Here is a 20,644-nt window from a genome sequence, read left to right as displayed (position 1 = left end):
GGGGGGAGCGGGGAGGGAGGGGAAAAATGAGGACTTAATGCGCGGGGCTTCAGTGGAGAGGAAATGTTTTGAGAATGATGAGGGCAATGAGTGTACAAATGTGCTTTACACAATTGATGTATGTATGGATTGTGATAAAAGTTGTATGAGCCCCTAATAAAGCGATAAAAAAATGAAAAGTAAAAAAATATATATTGTGCAAAATAAACAAAAGAACTGGTAAACCTTTTTTAAACCAGTGGAGATATTCTGAATAGCAGCAGAATATCATTTGATATAGCACCATAAGATAAGTCCCAAAGGTCAGAAGGTTGTCAAAATAAAACTGGGGAAGAGGTGCCTCCTAAAAATAGTGACTACCTTAATGATGTGAATGCAGCAAAGGTTTCAGGACCTTCATTTGCTGATGTGACACAACTCAAAATGAGGTGCAACTATCCACTGATAATCAGAATGCAGAAATGGACAAAGTAGGAATTCAGAAAGACTGTAAGTCACCAAAAATGAAATGGAACACATAAAGATTGATACCCTAGGAATTAGTAAGCTGATATTGACTAGTATTGGCTATTCTGACTTGGACAATGATATATGGTCTTTGCAGCACGGAAAGAAAAATGTAAGAGAAATAAATATTCATTATCATAAGCATTTCAAGATTTATCTGGAGTACAATGCTGGTAGTGATACACTCACAAGGAAGACCAATTAATATGACTATTATTCAAATTCATGCATCAAGAACTAATACTAAAAACGAAGAGATTGAAAATGTTTACCAACTTCAGTTTGAAATTGATCAAACATGCAATCAAGATGCATTGATAATTACTAATTAAAATGCAAAACCTGTTGAAGAATCAGGAGCTGGAAAATATAGCCTGCTGATAGAAATGTCACTAAAAGGTGCATGACAGAATACTGCATGACCAGAAATGTTTTCGTTGCAAATATCTTTTTCAACAACATAAACATTGACTATAAAGATGGGCCTCTGGATGGGATAGATGGGAATCAAACAGAATACAACTGTGGAAAAAGATGATAAAGAAGCTCAATAGCATCAGGCAGAACAGTCCAACAGAAGAACAGACCATCAACTATGCATATGCAAACTCAGGCTAAAATTGAAGATTAGGACAAGTCCATTAGGCCAAACTAGGACCCTGAACATATCTCATCTGAATTTAGAGACCACTTAAAGAACAAATTTGAGGCACTGAAGAGTAATGACAAAAGACCATACTTCACTCGGATATCACACATGAAGAAAGTGAAAAGTAATTAAAAAGGAAAGGAAGAAAAGAGCAAAATATATGTCAGAAAAGACTCAAATTCGCTCTTGAACAGAGAGTAGCTCACGTGTGCAAAGACATGAAGAAATGTAAGAGCTGAAGAGACGATGTCAAAGATTGGCTCAAAAAGATTAACTATTATAATGAAATGTGCAGAGACCTGGAGCTGACAAACTATACAGGAAGAACACGTTCAGTGTTTCTCAAGCTGGAAGAAGTAAAGAAAATACTCAAGCCACGAGTTGCAACGTTGAAAGCGTCCCTGGGAAGATACTGACCCGAACGATGCAGGAAGCATCAAAAGAAGGTGGAAGGAATACATAGTCACTACACCCAAAAGAATTTGTCAATGTTCAATCATTTCAGGAAGTGGCATATCGTTGAGAATTGACAATATGGCAGAAAGAAGTTGAAGGTGCATTGAAGGAATCGATCAAAAACAAGTCTCCAGGAATTTGGCAGAAATGAGCTGTTTCAACAAACTATGGAACGCCATTGTCTGTCAAGAAATTTGGACAGCTATCTGTCCAGCCAACTGGAAGAGGTCTATGCTTGTGCCTATTTCAAAGAAAGGTGACTCAACAGAATGCAGAAGTTATCAAGCAATATCAATATATGCAAGTAAAATTTTACTTAAAGTAATTAAAACGATTTACAGCATCATGCATTAAAAGGGAACTGCCATAAATTCAAGCCTGATTCAGAAGATGATTGTGAAATGAAAGGACACCATTGGTCGTGCCAGATAGATCTTGACAGAAAGCAAACAATCCCAAAAGAACATGACTGCCTCAAGTAGAAAGCAAATCTTTTGAGAATGATGGCAACAAATCTACAAATGTGCTTGGCACAATGGATGTATGTAGGGATTGTGATAAGCTCTACGAGCCCCAATAAAGTGATTTAAAAAAACAACAACAACAAAAGAACATGAGTGCACACATCTTAACATGTTAACTGTATGCAGAGCAGTTTGAAAAATGGAAATTCCAGAAAACTTAATTATGCTTTTGCACCTATACAAAGACCAAGAGGCAGTCTTTCCGACAGAACAAAGGGATATTATGTGGGTTAAAATCAAGAAGGTTTACATCAGGACTGAGTCCACTCGCCACACTTATTCAGTATGTCTCCTGAGCAGCTGTGGTGAGAAACGGAGCTGTATGACGAAGGCGGCAGTTTGGAATCTGAGGAAGACTCTTAACAACCTAAGACATGCAGAGAGTACAACACTGCTTGGGAAACGTGAGAAGACTTGGAGCATTACTGATAGAGAGAACAGCATTTGTTACAGTATGGGTTAAACTCAACACCAAGAAAACAAAAATCTTCACAACTGGACCAGCAAGTAACATCATGATAAAGGGAGAACATATTTAAATCATCAAGCATGTACGTTTACAATGATCTAAAACCAATGTCCATGGAAAGAAGCAGTGAAGAAATCAAATGACGCATTGCATTGGGCAAATACAGTGCTCACAAGTAAATGTTTGCTGCTGTTGTTAGGACCATAGAGTTGGCTCTGACCACAGTGACCTTGCGCATCACAGAACAAAACACTTCATGGTCCTATTTGGACCATGCCAGCCTCACAATATTCCCTATGTCTGAGCTCACTGATGCGGCCACTCGGTCAGTTCATCTCACTGAGAGTCTTCCTCTCTTTTGCTGACCTTACTCTACCAAGCATGATGCCCTTCTCTCGGGATTGGTCTCTCTTGACAATATGTCCGAAGTATGTAACACAACGCCTTGCTATCCTTGCCTCTAAGGAGCACTCTGGCCTTTCTTCTTCCAAGCACATCAATTTGTCCTTTTAGTAGTCAATGGTACTTCCAATATTCTTCGTCAGCACTGTAATTCAAATGTATGAATTCATCTACGGTCTTCCTTGTTCAATGTCCACCTATCACATGCATATGATGCAATGGAGAATACCATGACTTGGGTCAGGTGCACCTTACTCTTCAACATAATAACCCTGCTCTTCAATATCCTAAAGAGGTTTTGTGCAGCAGATTTACCCAACACAATGTGTCTTTTGATTTCTTGACTGCATCTTTCATGAACATTGATCGTGCTTCCAAGCAAGGCAAAATCCTTGACAACTTCAACCTTATTTCCAATTTATCATGATGCAAACTACTGGTCCAGCTGTGAGGATTTTGGCCTTCCTTACATCGAGTGGTAACCCATACTGAAGGCTACAATCCACGATGTTCATCAGCTAGTGCTTCAAGTCCTCTTCACTTTTAGCGAAGAAGGTTGTGTCAGCTGCCTGTGGGAGATGTTAACAAGCCATTTCTGATGCCATCCTTCTTCATATAGTCCAGGACATATTTCACTTGAAGGACCACAGTGTGCCTGATTTGAAGCTGTGAGGTTTTCAATAGCTTTACATGCATGTGAAAGCTGGGCAATAAGTAAGGAAAACGGGAGAAAAACTGACACATCTGGTAAATAATAATGAATATAGCATGGGCTGCTATAAGCATGAAGAAATCTCTCTTGAAAAAAGTATAGCCAAAAGGTTACTTAGAAGGGAGGATAAAGAGACTTCATCATAAATACCTGGGACACACTATACCCAGTCCCTGGAGAAAAATAAGCGTCGCTGATTTATATATATACATACATACATACATACATACATACATATATGAAAGCGAGAATGGCTACAACAGGCTCAAACACGGCAGTGTTATAAGTGTGGAGTTGGACTGGGCAGTGTTTCCTTCTGTTGTGCACAGGATTGCTATGTGTAGCATAGGATTGCTATGTGTAGATCCAGCATTTAACAATTTGAAAGCACCATTGTCGTAAATCTATTTTGGAACTTATACAGAAATACATTAGAAATACCTTCCCAAATAAAACACTAAAAAATGTAGTATAATCAACCTACTTGTTTTTTGTGTTTTCATTAAATCCAGGTGTCATAGAGCATTCTTAAAGATCAGCATAAACCTTTGTCTAATGCAAATTTCACAACCTTCACATGTGCTCCAAGAACAGAGATGCTGTTGATGTTTGCTGGAGAAGCACTTGGTAGAAAGATAACAAGTCTCAGAGTACATTTCCAATGAGCTACCAACAAGCACCTAGACGTTTCTGGGTGCTCCTTTTAAGTCTCAGGCTTTCTCACATAAATTGATTATAGACTTGAAAACTTAAGGTACAGAAACATTATTTTTTAAAAACACTGCTCTCCCTTAACTCAGTCTGGGAAATATAATGATCTCCATCAGGACCAAGATGGTTATTCAATACCAAGTTCGTAGAATACAGGATTAATGAACTGGAGACTCCAGTACTACTAATCCAACCTATGTTTTTGATTACCTTCCAGTGGCAGGCCCTGTCTCTAGGTTTGGGGGACAGACAATGATGAACAAAAATACACATTCTAGCATAAATTTCAATCCCTTAGCTTCCTGACGAGACTACATGAAAGAATCATACGTATACACTTACACATATATACCTGTAGATGCATATATACAAAACATTCAGTAAATGCAGGGCATATTTTACATTGAAATGCACAAAAATACTGAGAAAGAGCTGTTATAAACAATATCCTTCCTATTAGAGTAATTTATTTTCCTGGGAAAACATATTTCTCTGTAGTAGAGATCAGAAAAACACAGGCTTCGATATAATAAAAATTGATGTGACCATCATATTTCAAGAGTAGCACTGATGTAGCAATGCAAGAAAAGTCAAATCTGAATATATATTTATATTCTGTGCTTTACTGGTGAGCTCCCTAATCAGTAGATGGCACTTACTGTTGCAAAGAAGTAATTTCATTACATGTAAAGTATTTGAATATGAGTTATTCAGCAAATAACTTTTTGGAGAGACTGAAATCAAAAGAGCTGATGAAACAGTTACAATATCTTTTGAGTTTATTGAATTGCTGTCCATAACATTGGATCCATGTTCAATAGTTTATCATTTAGTATATAAACACGCAAGGTGCACTGATAAATTTTAAAAATCAATTTAGGATTATTTTTACGCAAAAGTGTTTACACCTCAAAGGCTTCTTTCCTTTTGATTGTATTTCCTGTTTTAGGCGACACCTAACCTCCAGAAACTGAAATTATTCTAGTGACTTAGAGCGCACAAAATACAGACACAATGTCCAAAGGGAAAATCAGGAGTTAATTTGAGCTTAAATCAATATCTAACAAATAAAGCCATTCTTCACTCATTACTACTCCCAAATGTTCATTTGATTGAGTAGTCTTTAGAAAGGTGTATTAGTGGAGAGTGGAGAGAAGTGCTATACCATAGGTGTTCAACCTTGTTTGGCTCACCACCCCCTTATTAAAGAAAACTACGTAGCTCTCCCTGGCAGTTAAAACTTTGATGCGGCAGCACGACACAACGAGGATGAAGTCTAGGTGGCTGCATTCGCAGCTTTCTTGGGTTGTTCTGGTTGCTGCCAGGGGGCACAATACGGACATTTACAGATTACCTTAGACCTTTATTTGAGAAATCCAGAAAATAATTATGTAACTTAAGAGCCAATATCAAAGAAAAGAAGGGAAGTAAAAAAGGAAAGTCGGAGGAAGAAGTTTTATAAGCAATTTCCTTCCTATTGAAGCAATTAATTTTCTACCAGATTTAGGACTCACTGATTTCTGCTTGCATTACTTCAAATACACGATCTTTTCTTTCTGTTCCTCAAAATCCTAAGTGCATTCCATTCCTTCTTTGAATTCCTAGTTAACTAACAATGCCCTGATAAAATATGAATTGGCCTGATAGGTTGCAGTAAACAGAAACAGATATTCATTTCTAGATGAAATAACCATGAAAAGTTTATCTTTCTTAACTCATTTCACGCGTTAGCACAAAAGCACTAAACAGAGAGTTCCTATCTCTGAAGACGGTTACTCTCTACCAGTAATCCACCTGACGAGTCACGGAGGGCTACACTCATTCCACACTTGCAAAGAAACAGCTGGAAACAATTTGAAGACAAAAATTCTAAAAAACAGAAATAGTTTTTAATAGTGTGGTATTATATTAAACACATAAAACCTGATCACTTGACAAACAACAAGGGCTTTGAACCATAAAAGACATTACTATTTTGTGGACAAGGGGACACTGTCAAGAGAGTCCTTTAAGAAAACGAGATGAATCAAACCTTCATGGGCAAATAATAATAATAATGTAGCAGTCTTTACACAGAAATGCTGATTGTTTGGAAATCAACCAACATGTACTTCCATTGTCAAGAGAACCTCAGTGGCGCCATCTCCTGGTTTTACACTTTGACTCAAAATTATAATAAATATTATTTGAGCCTTGATCCTGACCTCATCAATAGTATGTTCGGCCACTCTGTCCTTAGGCCTTCTACATGCTCAGCGGCAAAAGGTGAATTCTTGTATCAGAGGGTGGCTAACATTGCTTCAGGATTCATCCTTTCTCTTACTGTTAAGGGTAAAGAGGAACAGACACGTTCTTACGTATTCTTTGGAGCAAATGAAAGAAATCCTGGCATCTCTTTACATGTAAATAAATGAACATACACACATATATAGATCATCAGTCTATTAGTCATATTTTATGGGACAATCAGGACCCTTGACAATTGATGAAAATTTGTTTGTTCATTTCAAACACTCACTAAGTGCCTCCTATGTGTGAAGTATTATATTAGGCACTTGGAAAAATGACTCCGTTTTAGTTCTTAGAACCATATTCAAGGCAGAAATTATCTCCATGTTGAGATGAAGAAAATAAAGTATCCGAGATTAAATAATCACCAAAATTCTTTAATTAAGCAGGGTCAGAAGTAGAATTTATACCTGCTACTCTTATTTCAAAAAAACCATGCTTTGTTTCACTGTCTTGCCTCCTAGTGTTACTTTATATACATTAAAAAACAAAGATGTCTATACATGTTCCTTTCCCATGATTCTTAAGAGACTATGAACCACCAAAGCATTGTTTATGCACTCCTCAAGCTTAAATCCTCCAAATAGTCAAGTCTCGCTGTAATGTTGTGCAAGATTTCGAGGCTGTCTGCTCCCATCAAGACGTACAGCCTTGGAAACACGTTATGAGTTGCCTATGAGTCAAAATCAACTCCATGGCAGTAGGAATGATTCATCAAATTAGCATTTGCTGGAATTCCATGGGATTCGCATTTTTCTAGGAGAAAACAATGCAAAGTCACTGTGTAGTGAGTCTAGCCTCAGATGGAGCAGCCCGGAAGAATGAATGGGATACAGTTGTTAAACTCCCTACTGAATCTGCATTCTTTATCTCTAGCATGATCCTTGCAATTACTCTTCAGTAGTCAAAGGCAATTGGCTAGAATTGGTAAAAAGATGAGTTTACTACGACTGGAAAAAGCAAAGTACCATTTTCTCATATCAAATTCGAGGACATTTGTCAGAGCTCTACAACCTATTAGACATAGGTAAGGAACTATTAAGAGTATTGTGGTTTCCCTTCTCAAATTCTGTCTGAGAATCCAGTCTGCAGTGATTTTAACTTATTTTGCAACTATTTATAAAATAATAGGGAACTCTAGTAACATAGTGGGTTATTTGTTGGGCTGCCAGCTTATAAGTCAGTAGTTGAAAACCACCCACAGCTCCTCAGGAGAAAGATGAGGCATTTTATTCTCATAAAGATTCTCAGCCCCAGAATTTCCTGCTTCATCCCAAAGGGTCACTCTGAGTCAGGATGGATTTGATGGCACTGAGTTGGGGGATTGGGGTGTTTTGTTTTTTGGGGTTGGGGGATGTTCATAAAACAGGTATATTAGCCAGTTATATACACTAGAAACCCAGATTGCATAGTAAAAAGTTCTAAAGTTTGAAAAAAATCAAGTAACTATGGAACTGTATCAATCCTTCATTTCTTAAACCTTGTCACACATAAGGTTTTATGGCTGTGTTCCATATAACTACATAAGGGTTTATGATCAAATAATTTTAGAAGATCTCAGATAAGCAATTCATTTACTAGACTTCAGTTTACACACTTTATATAGCGAACACTTTATTTAAACAGATTGATTTACTGTAGGGCTTCTTGAAATCTTTTAATAATATGGTCTATGCAAACTCTCTCTACAAGAGCAACAAAATGGCATTATACAAATTACAACTAAAATAGTCACTATGCCACCACCAATACCATCAGCTTTTTGCTGTCCCCCTTCTTGAAAGGTCTTTTTTTAAAATCATTTTATTGGGGGCTCGTACAACTCTTATCACAATCCATACATATATCCATTGTGTCAAGCACATTTGTACATTTATTTGTTGCCTTCATCATTCTCAAAACATTTGCTTTCTACTTGAGCCCTTGGTATCAGCTCAATTTTTTCCCCTCCCTCGTGAACCCTTGATAATTTATAAATTATTATTATTTTGTCATATCTTAAAGGTCATTTTTAACGAGAAGAATTATCTTTACGCCACAGCATAAGAATTAGTAATGTGACATGCTTTAGCCAATGAGCTACAAATGGAAGTGACACATGCCATATACAAGCAGCTCCTTTAAGAACCCTGGATCCCCCAATACCATTTCCCTCTTGCCACAATGCTTGTCTCTTCTAGAAAGGTGTATCCTTCAGTTCGAGTCCAGGAACACAAAGGATATGGAACAGAGCAACAACACACTCAAAAGGGGGACTGACCAGAGTAAGAAATAAAACTTCACTAGTATAAGACACTAAGATTTGAAGAATCCATTGATTCCAAAAGGATGCTTTGCTTTTGCCTATGTAGACTAATAGTCTTTTCTCCTGATTTCTTTGAGCCTGCCATCTTTTACTAAGCAACATCATCCAGTATTTGTTTTTTAAATTACTTCTGGTTTTGCATGACACCTTTTAAAAAGTTTCTTAGCTAATACTATATTTAAATATGCATATAAATATGTATGTAAAAGCAGAAGCATATCGTCTAACTCAACACCAATCGAGCACTCAAATTTTATCAGCAACTTGAATTCTTGTCAGTTTATTCCTAGTTAAGAAACACATCTTATTAGAATAAGTTATTAATCAAGACTGCTATACGAAAGAATGCTCAGGGTGTAGTCTCTTAAACAGGTCACATACAGTATCCTACTGCACTTTTAAGAGCTCAGTAAATTTAAAACACTGCCACAAATGTAATTTTCCATAAGCCTTATTATGCTTAAACTCCCTTGTGAAGGAACAATTGTGAACTTACGGAATTTTGGTTTCAACGTTCGACGATTCCATCGTTTGTTCTGCTGACCTTCTATACCCATAGTTAACTGTACGCTAACTCAAAACTCATTGGGTTGACTCACCGTGACCCTGAAGGACAAGGTAGAACTGCCCGTGAGCTTCTGAAACTAACTCTTTTATTTATTTATTTTTTGAAATGAACTCTTAAGGGAGTAGAAAACCTCATCTTTCTCCTGTGAGGCACCTGTGGTTTCGAACTGCTGAACTGGCAGTCAGCAGCCCAATGTATAACCATGGCGCCACCAGGGATCCTGTACTCCAACTGACCTGCTGGAATCCAGAAGTGGTACTTTTAACTTAGGCTAGTTTTGCGGAGAAAGAAGAAGGGCTGACAATTACGTCTCCTCACTGGCATTAATAGTCCATTATTATTTAAATATTCTATATTAAGAACATATTTATAAACCAACTTGAATTCATTTTCACTATGTACACACTTGTAGACAATGTCATTCAAAAAGGTGGCTTATAAGCCTTACATTTATGCTCAAATCATAAGGCTACATTCAGACAGGTGCTAACTAAACCAGGAAGACAGATAGGTATTCTACACAAATTTAATAAAGTAACAGAAAAAAAGATATTTCGAAAGTAAAAGCTTTGAGATTACTTCACAATCAGAAAGTTAAAGAACTGATCACTTCCTAAAAATAACAACTTATTAATAAATACTCAACTTGTTCATTTTCATTCATTCAGTTCCCTGAGTCTTATAAATTATCAGTTCACTATAAAGTTCCACACATCAATAAAACAAGCAAGCACACATTTCATTTTCAGATTAGGAAAATTCTGTGCAGTTGAGTAATCATTATTAAGGTTAGTTTCAAAATACTATTACATATTTGATTGTGTGTACTATATTTTAAATTACTTTAATTAGTGTACTTTAAAATGTTTTCCCCCTAAACCTAGAGCTTTATAAATAAAATAATTTCTATACAGAATAGAGTTAAAATATCTATGAGTTTGTTCTATTTACTTTAAATCTTGTCTTTTTTCTTCATTGTATGGTTTTCTCATATTTAAAACAGTTTCATAGACACTGGAAAGCGTAGCTATACAACTGCCTCTATTATTTATAAAAGGTAAGAAAAACTGTGATAGCTTAATATGATTCACTTTTCAGGTCACAGTACTATAGAAAGTAGCTTTGGGTGAATAAGCTGATATGATATTCATTTAGGTCTGCAACCTCTAGATACAGGACTTAAGTAAATTAATTTTCAATAAAAGAACATTATGTAGAGAAGACAAACTCATGATTTTAAAGGAAATTTTAACATACTTGATGATGGAGACTAAAATGTCACTTTGAAAAAATAAGATGAACAAAGAAAAAATTTAACACATTTGCCACACTTTCTCGATCAATGTGGGGAAGCGTGGAGATGGACGCTGAGAGCACACCGTTCTTAACCACCTCACTGCTTCAACTCGTGAGTAAGCTGCACCGTTGGTGCTGTTCTTACCAGTCAAGTCAAGACTGTCCATTGTGCTTGCAACGGAACATCAGAACTTCCAGCTTCTGTGATGCAGCAGGCTTCTGTGAAAGACCCAGAGCAAAGCAGTTAAAATAACGAGCCAGGAAGGCCTATCAGGTCACCCGAACCCAACTCACTGCCACTGAGTCTATTCCAATTCACGGGGGCCCTAAAGGAGAGCATAGAACTGTCCCTTATCACTCTCTACAGAGGTAGAGAGCTCAGCCTTTCTCCCGTGGAAGGGCTGGTGGTTTCAAACTACTGACCTTGCAGTTAGCAGCCCAACTCTTACCATGAAGCGGACACTTAGTCTCATTTGGCAAAATTATTCCCAAACAAAATGAATTAATAGTCACATAATCCAAATCGGGCAAACGATTAAGTGTCCCACACGATAATATATAAGGAGCCCAGGTGGTGGGGTGGGTCAGGCTTCAGGCTGCTGACCACAATAACGGCTCTATGGGAGGAAGATCAGCAGTCTGCTTACAGAATGATTAAAGCCCTGAGAACCCTAAGGGGCTGTTCTATTCCATCCCTCAGGGTTATGAGCCGGACTTGACAGAAGAGGGGTTTTTGCTTTTGTTCAAACAATAACAATGTTTATAAAATATACCCTAAAAATTAGATATCACTTAGTGGCTTAGGGCTCTATCAATAATATTAGTTACTTTACTGCTTGGCTAAAGAACTTCTTCCCACCTCTAGTAAGCCACTACAATACGGAAGGACTGCCCCATCTACATTAAAACATCCAAAATGTGTAATGATTCATCTGAGTACACCTATCTAGAATTAGCTGGTTCGGTTGTCAGCCAGTGCTATCGAATAAAAGAAAAGCTGAAAAAAACTGAATAACATGTTAAATGTTCTCGTGTGGATTCCAAAAGATACTACACATTTCATCCTTATTTTTAAAACAAGGGCTATAGATGAAAGAATAAATCTAGATCTTTGAAGTAACTACAAAAAGCACATATGAATACTTTCCTCATTAAATGCCTGTTCCTACATTTTATGAAGAGAGTGTACAATTCCCACAACTGACTAAATAAACGGTATGAAGGTCTACTCTTAATTATCATGAAATAGGCAACTAACATCATTATTGTTCTAAAACAATCACACAGACTAAATAATCTCAAAAACTAAATATAATAATGACATTTACTAAATACTAAAAAATAAATTTTCACTTTTAAGACTGTATAGAATCATTAAAATATATTTACTGTCAAATAAATGAGTCAAAAACATGAAGTAAACAATACAAGTAAATGTCAAGTAAACAAAAGTAATCGATATAAAAAAATAGATATAAACTGTACAACCAAAATTGTGAGAGGCAACCATTAATTTTGATAGTCTAGGTTTGACTACTATTTTGGCTTTAAGATTTGTTTATTCTGCAAAGTGAGAACATGCCATCTGAGAAATAAATACATTTCCAATTTCCAATTCTGCTAACATATCCTATATGCAGAATTGTTTTTGAAGCTTAAAAATAAACTTTCAGATACCTTACATATGTATCCAAAAGTATAAACAAACTATATCTATACCTTAATTTGATGACTGTTCCACAATTTATCCCATTTGCTACAATTCTGCATTGAAAAAGCTGATAAGTAAACGTTGGCTATGCTATGACCAAGATTGGTATTGAAAAACTCAGGCTAACAAAGAAATCATGATTCTGGGTTTAGGTGGCTGGGAAGAAGCTAGAGACTGACAGCAGAGCATAGGTCAACTTCCAGGCAGAAGATGCCACCCAACACAGACAGCGCCTTCGAGCTCTCTGAGAGCCCAACTTCAAGACTGCACCCGGAGTTCAGAGACTGCTACAAACAGGAGTAGCTTCAGAAAAGCGGTTTTAGCATTAGCTGTTCTGCATTTAAACTACCTGCACTTCCCAGAGTGGTCTGCTGTGAGGGGAAGGGCTGCCTGTGCACTGTGTCCCAGGGCGCACTCAAGAGTGGACACACGCAGCTGAGCAGACTTGAATGTGTCTGTGGAGGAGCCCGGCGGTCAGCCTATCACGTGAGTCACCCGCGCTTGTTTGTTGCTCTGGGCCCCATTCAGCTTCCACCCAGCCTCATTCTCTCCCACACAGAGGCTTTGATTTCTCAATTGCCATGGTTCAGCTCCTGCTGCTTCATTAAGAACCTTCCTTTCCCTTTTCCAGGCCTTTGCTTCCCACCCTTGACAGTTCCTCCCTCCCACAGGAAATATACCTAATCAAGCCTGATCTGGCACTGTTCAGGATTCTCTCTGAAAACTCGCATCAGAGCAGGTGGCACGGCCCTCTATTAAATAGTTTATCATGTACCTCTGACCACAAATAGGATATCTGACTTGGCATCTGAGGGCTCTCTCTCTCTTCAAGATCTTACAGGTTTAGGACACGAATCCACCACTGAAGTATCTTAAAGCAACTGGCTTTCTGGCACAGCTCACGCTCTGCCCCTTGGGATGCTGTGGTTCACAAAGCCGATGATACTTGAAAAGGTGAGGAGGCATCGCTTCTTAGGATACGGCGGACTCCCAGACTCCCAATTAGAGTTAACGTCAAGGACAGCATTCAAAGGCGTATCATGTCAAGCCTCCCCTTTCTGCCACCATGCTGTGTTTCACACTCTGCTGCCACTACTGCCTAGTCCACGCAAGAGGGGCTACAAAGTGACCATGGGGCCCACTGATTGGGGGGAATATTTCATCCCCACGAATGACTGTTTTTCTGATGTTTTCATCAATTCTCTAGATAATGGCTTTAACTAACTCATTTTCATACATACCCCTAATTCAATCAAGCTCAATAAAAGTCATTTCTGGACTGCAAATATTTGCTAAGGAACAATTACATTCCAATGCAAGAAAGAATCCTGGGCATGAGAGAATACATGGTGCCGCTGGTCTGTCCCACTTCTGGAGCAAGAACAACCCCACAAATAGCCAAAGTGCTAGGAAAGGAAGTTCATTTTTCCTCCTCTTCCTAAAAGTGGAATACTTATGTTCAAGCTTTTACACCTAAAGAAAACAAAATGGTTACCTGAGAAAGCACATTTCTGTTCTTGTTTTTATAGTTATGTTTTGAAAGCGGCTACGTTTCCAACCCAAGAGTCAGCATGAGCATGGAAAGCCCAAGACACAAACTGAAAATCTTACTGTCCACCGATCCACTAAATCTTCCACTTACGTCCTCCATTTTCCAAATAGCATTTCACCCTCCACTGTTCAAGACAGTTTTTCTAAAACACTTTCCCCCCATTTTAAACCAACCCTTTCTTCTTTACATGAACACGATTTGTATCTTGTCTTCTTTTATATATATTTAAACAAACAAACAAAAACACCACTACCAAGTCGATCTTAACGCATAACGACATTCTAGGGCAGAGTCAAACAGTCTCCAAGGGATTCAGGAATCACATCTTTATGACCCCGGTCTTTCTTACCCAGAGCTGGTGGGACTGAACCAGCAACGTTCTGCTAAACAGTCAAGAGCCTTAATCGCTGTGCCACCAGGGCTCTCTCTTTTATATACTGCAGATTTATAAATCACTTACATACAAATTCCAAGCTCTTATTTCAGTGTAATATATCATTTTTGTAATTAAAAAAAAAAGAAAGAAAGCCAAAAAACCTTATTGATTTAACCAAAATCCTTCTGTCTGTATATAAGGTTTCTCATCCCCTACTACTTTGCATTCCTTACTCGATGCAAACATCAGGAACAATATGAAAGATTAGAATACTAAAAGTGGTGCTTTTATACCAGCTGTTATATAATTTTGGCCAATGAATTCCATGCCTCAGGTCAAGGTAGTCCAGCACAGACTGAAGGCTATTATCCTAGAAATGATCAGCTAATAGTCTGACAGTCTGCTGAAACAAATTGTCTTCCTATAGAGAAAGATAACTATAGGAACAGACAGACAGACACACATTTCTGATAAACTAAGGAAATTGACAATATAAAATAGGAATAAAGACAACACTTTTGCTAAATCATCCACCTGTCTTTTAGAATTGAAGCCTAAACCACAGCTCTCTCATAGGCATTTCCGGCCAGGTACCAATTCTAAACTGAAATTCCAGAGTCAGCCGAATGAGAATGAAAATTCCTTAAAAGAAAATGCAAATGTGAAGCCCCTATCTCTGGGTCTCCTTCTCACCCCAACCCTGATATTTCCTTATGATCCAGAGCCTTTCCATTAAGCAACTCTAAGTACAGTAATCTAGATAGCTAATGTACTCATGCCAGACATCTAACAGGCAGCTAAAAGTAACTATTAAGTGATTTCAGACGTGCCCACCTCTTTGGCCTCCCCAGTAAGGTGAGAGGAAACACAAGCAGGCAGAAATAGAAAAACTCCGTTCCAGATTCCTTAATGTGGATCTCCAAGAGCAAGATGAAAGATTTGGAAATTCCCAAATAATTAAAAATGATGTCTGGGGACACAGTGGTTAAACACTTGGATGTCAAATGCTTGGAAACAACAGCTGTGCAGGAGAAGCCCTGGTGGCCTGTGTCCATAAGGACTGTAACCAAGAAAACCCTATGGGGCAGGTCTACCCTGTCGCTTGGAGTCCGTATGAATCAGGACTGACCCTACAGCACCAACAATCACCACATCTGTCACTGGAACAGAGATGCAGACCTTTTTCTAAATAAGTTATGCATGGCCTACTATGTGTTAGTTAACACTGCAAAAGGCATTTCAACAAAGTTCTTGTTTTCTGGAACCTGATCATCTAATTGGCTAATCATATTCATATGAGGAAAGTTGCATAATGAGAGTAACCCGTAATAACTCATTGCCATGGATGTGAGGCCAATACATAGTGACTCCATAGGACCAGTTACAACTGCCACTGTGAGTTTCTGAGACAGTAATGTCAAAAGCATACACCTTTTTTTTTTTTAAGTCTATTCTGATTCCATGTCGCCCATGCTCCCAGGCCTCCTCTGACCCTCACGCAGGAGATGAATAAGACCATCATCTCGAAGAACGGATGGCCTTTAGGCGGTAGGAAGATGCGACGGGGAAAAGTGCTACAGGCGCTGGCAAAGGATGAGCAAAGGCTCGGTATCTGGGAACAAGCAGCGTGCTAGATGAATAGCAGGCAGATGTCATTAATAAGCAGGGTTCACACAAAAAGTGGGGCGTGAAATGAGAAACGGATGCAATTTGATTTTTCTCTTCGTAGCCTCATAAATAGCTGAGTTATTACAGTGGTTAATTAACTACCTTTGAGATGCCCCCTCAAGTCACGGGGTCGATGTACAACAAGGATCAGAAGAACACTGTTATCCATGGGGCTTTCATTGCTTGATTCCCTTCTTTCCTCATAGAAGTGGATCTCCAGGCCTTTCTTCCCAGACTATTTTATTTCATTCTAGAATCTCCACTGGAAACTGTCCAGCCTTTACAGCAACACCAAAACCTGGTGAGACAAAGCCTGGCTGCACCTGAGATCCAATCAAAACTGAGTCTCCAAACCAACCAAAAACCCAGCTCATTGCCATTGAGCCAATGCCAATTCATAGTGAGCCGACAGGACAGGGTAGAACTGCCCCACGAGGTGCTGAGACTGGAACTCTCTCTTCCAGAGTAAAAAGCTCCATCTTTCTCCCATGGACCACCTGGTGGTTTCAAACTGCAGACCTTGTGGTTAGCAGCCCAATGCATAACTGCTGCACCACCAGGGCTCCTGGGTCTCCAAATGCAAGGCAAGAATTCTTTCCCTGAACCCCTAGAGGAGATTAACAGAGCAGTGGTATGTGAACACAACAAGGCTCATGGTATCCATTGCTTGACTGAGCCCATTACTGTGAGCCCATGCGACTCACAGCCACCCTACAGGTGGAGGAACACGGCCCCACAGGGCTTCCAAAGCCATAATCTTTTACAGAAGTGAGTGCTACATCTTTCCCAAACTGAGCGGCTTCTGAGTTCCAAGTGCTGCCCATTTGGTTAGCAGTCCAGTGTTTAGCCACACATGTTCACTGCTTACAATCTAGCAATTGTGGCCCGAATCCTATAAGCTTTCCTGAGTCTCTGTTCACAAGATGGGATAACGGTCCCTACTTGTAAGGATGGCTTTAAGAATTACTGGATGATGTGATACCTGCAGAGCAGTTGGCACATAGAGAGTACTCAATATCGATTAGTAACTTTCTCACTGGAGTTTAAAACTCTATTGTTAGAATTATAGTAAAGTCACACTGTGAACACACTGAATTTTGCCTTACACGTTCTCGGAATTCCAGAGCTGAGTGAATTGCTACTTTCCCAAATTGTCTCAATGTACATTTTATTGTAATTTAGGGGTTTAAGCATATGTTTAATTTTGACAATCCAAGCAACCACTTTTTATTACTACCAATTTCTGGCTACATTAGCTGATTTGATAATGTGGATATTTTGTTACAATGATCATTTGCTGTGAGTTTGCTGCTTCAAGAACTCCGGTGGAACCATGAATTTCTACCTTTTCCACAAGTAGAGGGGAAATGAGTAAGCATTAGTCCAGTCAGATGGCTTGGCAGGGAGGCACTGAAAGCCTCTTTTATACTTCCATGAACTATATAAATGTGCCTTTGACCTTCTCAGGCAGGGGAAATTACATATTTAAGGCAAAAGGAGATTTGCTTCCAGGAAAAGTATAAAAGCATGCTTGCCAGCACCTACCACTGGGTCAGCAACAACAGGGAACCTCCAGGTAGTTCAGGAAGATTCATTAGCTCCATCAAACCACTGAGCGCTGGGCTGGAAAACCAGGGTTAGGATAATCCCAGCTCTGAGGTCTAGCCCTCGGGCCTGGGTTAATTCAAGTAAACCCTGACCTTTCCACTTTCAGGATTAGCCAGAGCCTTCAGAGAAGGGGTTGCAAACAAACCTCAGGAGTGTCTTGTCCTCTCGGGAGTTCTGGTAGCTGCACTCACACTCAGTGATTTGCAATATAAAGAAAATCATACTCTTACTAAGTAAATTTTGTCCAAAGACATTTGACAAAAGTTAGTAGTGTGCAACTGACTTAATGTAAGTAAAACGTATTCTGATCTAAGACAGAAAGGACATGGACTTTCTTTTTATCTTTATTAATTAAATTGCATTTGAAAATTCATAAAAGTAATTTAAAGTTTGGTGATGCTAATTAAAGAGTACATTCTTAATAAAAGGTACCGCTCCTAAGCAACCCATTTTGTTATTATCTGAAGAAAATCAACAAAAGCATGTACTACCCAAAAGACGTTCCTTTTCATGCGCTCTATGCCAAATGAATTTTTAATAACCCTGGCGGCGTACTGGTTGTGAACTGGGCTGCTAACCACAAGGTCAGTAGTTTGAGACCATCAGATTTCCCTCTCTGCAGGAAAATGATGAGGCTTTTTACTCCCATCAAGATTTACTGTCTTAGAAACCCACGAGGGCAGTCCCGCCCTATCCTGTAAGGTCATTGTGAGTAAGAATCAACTCTGTAACAGTGGGTTTGAGTGAGCTTAGCAGAAGAAAGACTTAAGTTCCAGACATGTTAATTTGTTAACTGCAAAAATATTGCCAGTATAAAGACACACAAACTCTATTCAAGTGATCCACAGTATGTTCGAGAGTTCCCTGCTGAAGTTACTTACTCCCAAAGTAATGATTCAACTAATAGAAAATGCTGCACAGTAATAGCTGTTCGAGGTGGCATCGAGTTGGCTCATAGCGGCCCTATGTACACCAGAGTGAAACATGCCATCCTCACAGCTGTTCCTGTGCCAGCCCTTTGTTGCAACCACTGTGTCAATCCGTCTCATTGACTGCCTTGCTCTTTCGCTGCATCTCCACTTTACCAAACAGTACGTCCTTCTCCAGGGACTCGTCAGAGCTTCCAGACGAACAGACTATGAAGTAGGAATAGGCTGTCCACTTCAGAGCAATTAGCCACTGAAAACCTTGATGATACATTGGTAATATATCGGTAATACAATAATTAGCTATTTTAAAACAGAAAGCTGCAGGAGTCTTCCCTTAGCAGGGGACAGGGAAGTCCAATGGCAACCTTTCCATAGCTGAAATCAAGGACTGAAGACTCAGAAAGCTTACATGACTGGACAAAAGGTGCCACAGGATCTACGACCAAGCTGGGACCATACACCAGGTTTTCCTTAGTGCTTTTCCCATTAGCCCACATGGCTGTCCTGGTGAGATTTGCTGTGTGTCCAAATTAGACATTCCATGAAATCACTAAATGTAGGAAATCAATCAAAGTTGAAGCCTCCTCAAATCTTTGAGGCTAAGGCCTTGGCCTCCCTCCTGCCGCAGGTTAGTGCGTCTGACTCCATGTACAATGCTCTTCCTGCAGTAGCAGCGACCATAAACCAGGAGGCTCCACACCAGCTTTCGTAGCTCCCTCTTCCTGTGGTTTTCCACAGCAGCAAAGTTCAACAGGAAAAAGATCAGAAAAACATCCTAACTTTTTACTTTCTCCTTTCAGTTGGGGAGGAGGCCTAGTGGCATAGCGGTTACAAGTTGGGCTGCTACCTGAAAGATCGGCAGTTTGAAACCACCAGCAGCTACTTAGGAAAAGGACAGGGCTTTCTACTCTCGCAAATAGCCAGTCTCCCTAACTCACAGGCGCGGGTCTACCCTGTCGTCCCTATGCACTGGCACTGACTCGATAGCAGTGCATTTGGTTTGGGTGTTTTCAGTTGGGGAATGTTTCTTGGCTGCAGAATACTCCCCCACTTTCTTGACTGAAGGAAGAGAAAGATGCCATATAGCTACTGAAGCTAGCATATAAAATAGTTTCTTGGTTTCTAAATAATTTTAAAAATACCTCAAAATGAAAAGTGAATGTCAAGTTACTTGTGTCTAGCAATATTAGTACATACCCCGCCCCAGATTAGGGAATAAGCCAGTGTCCGCTGAGATACAGCAATGATTAGCCCTTACGTGCTTACCCCACTGGAAAGCACCCAAGCCTCTCTCTCATTTTCTTCATTAAGTTGCATAAGGACAATTTAAAGTTGAAGCACTGTGTATCTGTACATAATAAACTGCTAGACTGAGGTACCTTCACATTTACTTTTAATTTTGTTATATTTATAAAAACATCTAGAAACAAAAAATATTTTGGATAACAACTTCAACAGCTAAAACATGAAATACTGCTGTGGAACATAACCACAGGAGCTCTTTCTTACCTCAGAGGGGAATCAATCCCTTACCCCACCAGAAATATCTAGAATTATATCTTCCATTGAATAACAAGTTCTGCACAGTATAAATGTTCTACTGATCATTAATCTTCAGTAAAAGCCTTCTGCATTAATTACTATACTTCTATGGCAGTTAATATTTTAAGTAGTATAACATATCTAGTTCAAATGAAGTCTCATTTTATTTGACCAATGTTCTTCCATTAAAATTTAGAATCCTGAAAACAAAGAGAAATGTCAAATGAAATACTCTTCAAATATTCCCATTGGTGGACAAAAGGTCCGCTCAGTCACTAATTCCAATATGGTCATGTCCAGAGCACAGTGCTATACAAGCAATTACACAGAATACAAGACGAACAGTGATATCCCACAGTGGCCTCAGAGA

The 20,644-nt window shown here is 39.0% G+C and overlaps 1 protein-coding gene across 6 annotated transcripts in view; it reads right to left on the bottom strand.

Moving 5' to 3' along the window:
- BBX (BBX high mobility group box domain containing) overlaps positions 1–20,644 on the bottom strand; it is a 317,543-nt gene that overhangs the window by 186,126 nt on the left and 110,773 nt on the right. For 5 of the 6 annotated variants that reach the window (XM_045286176.1, XM_045286175.1, XM_045286179.1 and 2 more), the window contains exon 2: positions 11,034–11,107. The exons of the other annotated variant lie outside the window; for it this stretch is intronic. The gene's annotated coding sequence lies outside the window, so the exon portion shown is untranslated. The remainder of the gene's footprint in view (positions 1–11,033; positions 11,108–20,644) is intronic. 6 annotated transcript variants of the gene reach the window in all.

The sequence above is a fragment of the Echinops telfairi genome, unplaced genomic scaffold (genome assembly GCF_000313985.2).
Source record: "Echinops telfairi isolate 266 unplaced genomic scaffold, ASM31398v2 ScPeMD7_6;HRSCAF=24_0, whole genome shotgun sequence".
Taxonomy (NCBI): Eukaryota; Metazoa; Chordata; class Mammalia; order Afrosoricida; family Tenrecidae; genus Echinops; species Echinops telfairi.
This window is presented reverse-complemented; position numbering and strand designations above follow the sequence as displayed.